Genomic DNA, 8,608 nt, shown 5'->3' on the forward strand with positions numbered 1-8,608 from the left:
TTTCTTGCTTCTGACTAGGACGGTGGCCAGAGGAGGACAAGAGATTTCTGTATGGGATGGAGGGACGATTTGGGAAGGCAGCTGAGCCGCAGTTCTGCAAGGGGCCAGGCTTCAGGGAAATGGCGGTGGCCGGTGTGATGTCCTGCTGCTGGTGGCGACCGAGAGGAACCGGTGGCAGCGAGTCCCGAGCCTGCTGCCGCCGCGAGGTAACGGTGGGGAAAGGGGTGGTTGCTTTCCTGGCGAGGGGCGGGGCGGGTGCGTTAGGCCACCTGGAGCGGTGAGAGATGCAAAGATACCCGAGGGTCTACCGGGAGGAGAAGAGGGAAGAAGCTGCACTCGGGAAATTCTGCTTTCATTCCACCTCCGAAAGGGAGTCCTCCTACAACCAGCCCCTCCCTTTCTTTCCCTTCCTTACCGTTTGCCTCAGTTTCTCCATTCACGGGGTGGGGGAATGGCGCTGGGCCTGCCATCCTTTCTGCGCCCCTCGCTGCGTGAGCGAGAATAAGGTTACTAGACTTGACAATGCTAGTTAAATCTAAATTTCAGATAAACGACAAATAATCTTTTAATAGAAATATGTCCCCATAAAATAAACAAAATTAAATTAAAATATAAAGCATTATTTGTTATTTGTCTGAAATTTAACTGAGCACCTTGCCTTTTATCTGGCAGCCCTAGACAAGAATAACATGTGTACTCCTCCTAACCATTTACAGGGTGCATTTACAGGGTGCTTTCACGGCGCTCCCTGTGTGGGGACTGGTGCTAACCCATGTTCTGATTTAACCAAAAGGCACTTGACCATCCTTACAGAACTGGTGAGTAATCGGGCCAGGACGCCTTAAAAGCTCATTTCAGTTCTGCTGTTCTTCACCAGGTGTGCAGTTCAAAGACTCCTGGGGGATTCTTTCTCCTCGTTGGAACTAATCTAGCTAACAAAAGCAGATTTATCTTTCAGAAGGGCTGGAAAGTTGCTTTATGTTCAAGTTCCCCACTGGCATTTACATTATATTTTGGGGAAGAAATAACTGCACTAAATGGTCAAAAAATATTTATTTATTATATGATGTTGAAAGTTTATTTTATATGTTATATCACAATGGCATATCATTTGGTTCTGATGCAATTGAAGGTTTTATTCACATGCATTGCAGGAGATCCATACATCACTGTGAAGGTAGGATTAAAGCAGTGTAGTGTGTAGAAGCCAGGAGCTCAAATTCTGGACTGAGATACATCTAGATTCATAGCCCAGCTCCATCCCTTTGATGGCAATGGGCAAGTTACATAATCTCTCTGGACCTCCGTTACCTATTCTTTAAAGTATGGGTGATGATGATTGTTCGCTTCATGGGATTGTATTAAACCCTCATCAAGTGTCTGGGACACTGAAAGTACCTAATTAATTTTAGCTGTTTTTAGCCATTATAATTTGACTTTTTATAAGTATGATTCTTAGGTATAAATCATTAAAAAATTATTAAATTTTTAAATTTTAAGTTGAAAAAAGCCAAGCAATTAAGAATGTTATGGATATCTTGAATCTCAGTGAAAAAAAAAAATACTGTTTGATAATAATTAAAGCATAATGATTTTATCAAATCAAATATCAATAAACTGGGCTAATATAATAAAATATTTACATATCTGTACCATTCATTGCTGTGCATGTATAATTTTATGTATTTTCACTTTTATTGTGCTATCTATATAAACAGGAAGAAATGTGACCAGAGTCAAAAATGACTACAGGGTTATGGTTAAAGTCAGAAAATGGATTTATAGTCAGTGGCTTTTTCTAGTGAGATAGACAGTATGTTTTATTCTTTTTTTATTTTATAAATATTTTTTTATTTGTAGAGGAATCTATACAAAGTTTGGACTTGTATAGTAAATTAGTAAAGAAGTAACAGGATTGGTTTATGGAAGCTTTTTGGCCCTGGATTCCTCACTCCAGTGATGAGGGTGTCTCCCTTCGCTGCTCTGCAGCAAGGGGGGCGCCTTTAGCTGCAGAGATTTATTTCCTGCTTTCAAGGCAACAGGCGAGGATCAGTGGGCCCTTCTTGCACCAGCTGCTTGTCAAGTAACTTTCATTCAAAATAATCAATATGCCACTGTGGGGTATTTTAGGGCGGCCTGCCATGGGCTCTAACACTGTTATCAAAATTCACTGCTATATTTTCTTTTAATCAAACCTTTCTTAACTGTAGGCTTTATTATGATCAAGGCTGTATAAGTCACAGTTTCCTGTTGAAAAGGTACTTATTTTTAAAGTAAATCAGCAAATACATATCAGAACAATTTATCTTGAGCTATAAAAAACAGAGCTTGTTTTACATGTCTTACACATAGAAGAAGAAAAAAGGATATGCTTGTTTTGGTTCTTTAATTATCTAGCTAGTGTCTCTAAGAAACTGAAGATCCCAAGTCTGCAAAGGCACATAAATCTAATTAAAAATGAGACACTTAGGCCTATCTGGTGTCTCAGTTGGTTGGAGTGTCCTCCGGTACACCAGAAATTTGCAGGTTCGATTTCAGGTCAGGGCATGTGCTAGGTTGTGGGTGTGATCCCCAGTCTGCACACATGTGAGAGGCTACCAGTCAATGTTTCTCTCTCACATGGATGTTTCTCTCTCTCTCTCTCTCTCTCTCTCTCCACCTTCCTCTCTAAAATCAACAAACATATTAGCAGGTCAGGGGTTTTTTTTAAATGAGACACTTAAAAGGATTTTATGATGAAGCAATTTGATTAATTATAAACTTAGAAGTGATTCTGTGTTGTGCTGTGTAAAAGCTGTTTGCAGACCAGAATTGCAAACTAAATATGAACAGTTCAGCATTTAGCCTTGTGCTTTGGAAGTCATTTGATGGAGCCCTTATTTCTATCACATAATAAATAATTTAAAACTTTTGACTTTTAGATTCAGAAGGTGATTCTGTCACTTGAGTACTATCTGGAAGCAACTCATCATGCATGCTTTGTGGAATCAGTGCTCAAAGTGAAATGCAGAAAAATGCAGACTGTCACAGGACATGCTGCTTATCGGTACTCCAGGGAGAACAAGGGATGTTAGATAAAAGATATCTTTGTAAGTATTACCGTGCTTTTCCTAAAGCATTTTTTAACCAGTGACTTGTGGGTTATAGGAAAAGATAATTAGCATAATTCCTTAAGCCAGCTGCCATGCATCAATATCTAGAGGTAATACAAAGACTTCTGTTTAATAGACTTTATGTTAGAGTGATTTTAGGTTTACAGACAAATTGAGAAGATAGTACAGAGAACTCCCATATGCCTTGCACCTGGTTTTACATATTACTAACTTTTTATATTAGTATGGTACATTGTTAAAATTAATGAACCAACATCGATGCATTATTATGAACTAAAGTTCTGAGTTTATTCAGGTTTCATTAGTTCTTAACCTAATGTCTTCTTCTGTTGCAGGACCCCACCCAGTTTACCACACCACATTTCATTGTCAGGTCTCCTCTCGGCTGTGGCACTTGGTCAGATTTTCTGTGTTCACAATGACCGTGGCGGTTTTAAGGATCATCGGTCCTGTTGTTTGCGGAATGCCCCTGTATTGACGTTTGTCTGAGGTTTTTCTGAAGGTTAGACTGGTGTTAGGGCTTTTTTTGGGAGGAGGACCACAGGAGTAAAGTGCCACTTGCTCATTATAGCAAGGTTTGGACTGTTGACGTTGACCTTGACCGCCTGACTGAAGTAGTAGTTGTGAGGCGTCTCCATTGTGAAGTTCCCCTTCTCCCTCCGGTTCCATACCATAGTCTTTGGGAAGAAGTCTCTATGTGCGACCCACACATAAGTAAGGCTTTTAAAAAAAAAGTTTTCCAAAGTGGATCAAGGTGCTTGTTTTGGGTGAAGCAAATAAATATGTGGAGCCACAGGATTAAGGCTCAAATCCACAAGATTTACCAGAAATTAACCCAAGTGTTCATGTGTGACATGATTTGCCTGTTGCTGGCAGGTCCGGCTAACTCGCAATGCAGCTGTGCAGTGCTGCGTTGTCCTCGCCCCTGCCCAAAGCAACTGTCTCCTACAATCTCTGTCTGGCTCACTTCCATAGTAAGACAGGGACGCTTGGTCTCAAACATTATTTCTTCAAGTATTATTATGAAAACTGTGATATCTGCTTAATTAATGTATCAACATAGTCATTGTCTCTTTTTAAGGTTGTGTTGCTTTCTGCCTGATTCCAGTCGCTCTGCTGCTAGTCATCTGTTCGTGAGATCCATTTCAAACTGGTGAAGAAGGAAGAATCGGCCCTGAAAGAGGGTAATGTTTTTCTATTTGCTATACCTAAAATTATAGCCAGGATTTTTTTTTAAACCTCCTTATTTAAGATCTGTGTCAAAATAGCAGAACCTGGTATGTCTAAGTATTTGTGATAAAGCTAGCAGAGCAAACACAAGAAGAAAAACAACTACTCCAGGTAGTAGAAAAAATAAGATGAAGCTCTTTTTTAGTCCATGGTGCTTTATTCTAAGATTTGATACAATAATAGCTGCACTTGGGTGGAATTAATAGAATGAATTTCTAACTGGTCTCTTCCAATGGTAAAGCTGAGAGTTAGAAATCAAATGGCTGTTTACTGCGACTCTAATACGTATTAACATTGTCCTCTCTGAAGTACTGTAGGGAAGGAAATTGCATGTTCCTTGTGATGTATGAGAGATCAAAAAGTGCACAGGCTGATCTTTTTCAGAACACAAGGCTAAAGCTTCTGAGAAAAATAATTGATAGGAATTTCCATTTCTAATGTGATAAGAGTGGCTATTTCCCAGTAATTAAAACACTGTTACTATGTAGTTATTTCCTTAATACACTAAAGCAGGGCCTAGTTACAATGTAGCTGTGAGGTGCTGCGTTGTTTTTGCCCATGCTCAAAACAGAACTGTTTCCTTTCTGGCCCTGCCGGCCCTCGTGCTGTAGCCGGCAGGGATGCAGGGTCTCATACACAGTTCCCAGTTTAAACACTGAGCTGGCCAATGACTTGAGCATTAAGTCTGTTACTACTGAAATATTTTGCAGATGCTGACAAAGACATTATTAAAAGGGAATTCGGATAAGGGACAAATCACATTTTCATAATTATGATTGATTGGGAGTTCAATTCCTTATTTAATTACAATATTTATCTCACAAAAGTTGATTTTGAGGAGAAGATTTTAAGTCGTCTGTGTCAGCTCGAGCTATGGGATGAGGAGGATAAAGGCCACACTCCACAGTGAGCCGTATGCTGTCTATGAAGTTCATTACTATTTCGTGGCCCAGAAGAGTGTGCAGCAGTTGATTTTGAATCAGAACGTGAGTACATACTATCACATCTCAAGCTCATGACTTTTATGTACAACTAGTGTCTGTGGTTATAAACTGTGATCTGCCCACTATTATGAAAATTATATTCTTAGTTGAGTATTTATCATCTTCATTGAATTCCTTGCTTTTATTCTGGTGAATTAACGTCATGTATTGCTTTTCAAGTGTGTTTTTGCCAGCTAGACAACCATGAAAATCAGGTAAATGAATGAGGAAAATAATCTTATCATGTAGTAATATGATGAGATGTATTTAAAATGTACTTGGGAAGATTTGTGGTTGGTCAGAACACAGTGTGAAAGTAAATGTGAAATTAAAGTCTAGATTGTGAACTTTATACCATTGATATTCAAAGGAAAAATCAACATTGCTGTTAGTTCTGGTTGTCTTAACTTGCATGAGTCTTTTTTTTTTATCATGTTGCTCAAATCTTGTGGTTTCTTGGCGATTCCTCCATAACCAGGGTTTTCTCGGTATTGTCTGGTAGCAGTTTTTATTGACTATGGCATAGGTGTAGTGGCTTTATCATTAAATAAATTGAATGATGTCTTGCTACCAATGTAAAATAATTTTGTTTAAAAAGATATAGCAGTTGGAGAGAATAGGACACAAGGAGGTGCCCAGAAACAGCGCTGGCCTGACGGAGGACCTAGACTCATAGGGCAGACAGCATGGAGTTTGGATAAAGGGAGAGTCAGTGTTTCCGAGTTTGATTTCCTCTTGTCCTGATTCTTTGATATTTTAAGTTGTTCCAGCCAAGAGATTTTTGATTTGTTGTATTACGTGTTTTGGTGGTAAGTATATTTCAGTCATTTGTGTTATAGTGTATGAGATGATCAGAAAACAGTGATAAATGTGGGTTACCACAGAAAATGTGTGGAGGTCCCGCCCCCCAGACACTGGAAAAGATGTAAGTCCGGGGTCAAGTCTGTGCAAGGGAACGCCCTGCGGTGACGGAGACACTCTCCGTCTCACTGCCCAGCACCGCAGTCACAGGCCGCACGTGGCTGCTGGAATGTGGTTAGGGCGACTGAGGCCTGAGTCTTCTATTTCACTTAATTTTAATTTAAACTCGCATAGCCACGTATGGCTAGTGACTGTCGTTTTGGACGGTGCAGTCCAAATAACAGTGAACCTTCCAGAGTTTCCACTGGCTGTTTGTAATGCCACGTGTGCATGAAAACGGACCACTCAAGAGTTCTTTCGGTTTCTTCCCTGGTGCTTATGTCCATCCCAGGCTGCCGTCTGCGCTTGGCCCATGCTGGCACGGGATTTCATTTCATCACTCAGGGTGCCTGGTAGAATCTGACCTGATGAAAGCCCGATGAATTCCTTTGCACTAACAATAGAAGAAATATTTCCCTCTGGACATTGTGATTAGCATCCAGTGCTCCATTTCCACGTCCTCGGTGTATAATCTTAGCAGATAAACAGCCACTGATGGTTAACACGTAGCTCATATTGTTGCAGATGGTGTAGTATTTGGCAAGTACTATTCCGGTGACCAACTTTCCTTCTGTTCAGAACTACAGGAGGAACATGTGGGAGGAAAGCCGTGGCCGTCGGCATTGAAGAACTCCAGGGGACTCTCCACGACACTGAGACTCCGCCGCACTGCAGGGAAGGAGATTTCGGGAAAGGAGGCGATCCACACCACAATTCCTGGGGCGAGGCAGTTCCGAATGCGGCGCTCGCTGCTGCCGAGTAGGCGTCCACACGTCCACACGTGCACCATGCTTCCTTCTTTGGAAATACTTGATTTGTCTCAGTGTTGATAACGGATCAGAAATACAGGTTTGACAGAAGACGACTGTAGTCGTGAGCTCTGTGAGCAAAGTCATGGGTTTGTTCTCCTCCAGGTTACGCTCTCAGGTTGCGTGTGAAAGATGGGGTCGTAGAGTCTTTCCTAGATGTTTATTTCCTGGTCCTATAAAATGGTTATACTGAGTGTTTTCTATCACTTAATAATATACTTTTGGACTGAAAGATACGTGCTACATGAGTGCAGCTAATTACATTCAACTAGTGTATCTGCCTTTCTTGTGTCATCAGACTGAATAGAACAAATTTTGAATGATTTTGTAAAGAAAATACTTGAATTCATTTTGTTTGGTACTGTGATTTTATTCCATAAAGCATTCTATTAGTGGTAAGCATTCAGTGGAGCCTTCTGCTAAGCACCAATGATTATATCCTAGTGTTAAATACAGAAAAACTTCCATATTACTGGTAGATATTGAATGTTCAGTAAATTACAATAAAATATATTTTCCTTTAAAGTTGTTTGGTCCCTATTCCTTAACATTTGTGCTTTTTGCCATAACTGCACATTTTCAAAGGAGGAGGGGAAGAAGATAAAACAGCACTCTGTAGTAAATATTTTATTCTAGTTATAAAATTACACGCAAAGAATGCAACAAGTGTGGCTTCTCGTGAAAAGGTCTCACAGTCCCAAGTTGGCTGCTGCGTGACAGCAGCAGAGACCGCCCAGCGGCAGGCGTGAGGCAGCAGTGCCCTCTGCTGCGTGTCTGCTCTCAGATGGAAAAAGTGTTAGAATGCAAACCTCTCCCTCTCCTGGAGTGGCAAACACTCCTGTGTACACAAAGTAGCTACTTAACATCCAAGTTGTCTGGGTTTTTTAAAAGACTATTTGTTTTTAGAGAGGGGGGAAGGGAGGGAGATCAAGAGGGAGAGAAAGAAACATCAATGTGTGGTTGCCTCTTTCACGCTCCCCACTGGGGACCTGGCCCGCAGCCCAGGCATGCTCCCTGACTGGAGATCAAACTGGCGACCCTTTGCTTCACAGTTGAGTGCTCAATCCACTGAGCCACACCAGCCAGGGCCGAGTTGTCTGTTTAATAAACTAATCAGCAAAACTATGTTTCCATAATAATAACATGGAGTTGCTATAATAGGCTTATTAATGGCTGGATTGACATGGAGTATAATCCTTGTTTCTTCCTACTCACAAATTGTTTACTTAGCAATCTTTGTCCTGACCACAGCTTATTTATTTGTCAGAAAGAATCACTCTGACAGGCAGTGAATATTTCACTAGTTGTTTCAATTGGTATCACCTAGAAAAAATTATGGAAATGAATTTCTAGGTGTGAGCAGCCCCCTTTATCTCTCGAGTCCCAGTACTGATGCTTGCCACTCCCTTCACCGTAAAACTGCTACTGCGCCAAATAAAACAAATGCTGGACTCCTCGGAAGTATCCGATCAATTAAAAGTCATCACCATCTCCAGTAAGTAAGTGTGCGAAA

At 40.8% G+C, this 8,608-nt stretch overlaps 1 long non-coding RNA gene and 2 other non-coding genes across 3 annotated transcripts; all 3 read left to right on the plus strand.

Annotated features, from left to right (window-relative positions):
- The first annotated feature begins 49 nt into the window (after nucleotides 1-49).
- On the plus strand, nucleotides 50-7,517 carry LOC123827274. The gene is made up of 7 exons (XR_006787211.1): nucleotides 50-206; nucleotides 717-818; nucleotides 2,922-3,089; nucleotides 3,449-3,615; nucleotides 4,195-4,297; nucleotides 5,171-5,329; nucleotides 6,866-7,517. It is a non-coding gene; the product is annotated as an uncharacterized LOC123827274 (long non-coding RNA).
- Nucleotides 4,351-4,525, plus strand: LOC123827649. The gene has a single exon (XR_006787303.1). It is a non-coding gene; the product is annotated as a small nucleolar RNA SNORA81 (small nucleolar RNA).
- LOC123827616 lies at nucleotides 4,851-4,981 on the plus strand. Its single transcript, XR_006787275.1, has one exon. It is a non-coding gene; the product is annotated as a small nucleolar RNA SNORA63 (small nucleolar RNA).
- Nucleotides 7,518-8,608: the final 1,091 nt, after the last annotated feature.

Source organism: Phyllostomus hastatus, unplaced genomic scaffold, assembly GCF_019186645.2.
Source record: "Phyllostomus hastatus isolate PE091 unplaced genomic scaffold, TTU_PhHast_1.1 phas_contig_86, whole genome shotgun sequence".
Lineage (NCBI taxonomy): Eukaryota > Metazoa > Chordata > Mammalia > Chiroptera > Phyllostomidae > Phyllostomus > Phyllostomus hastatus.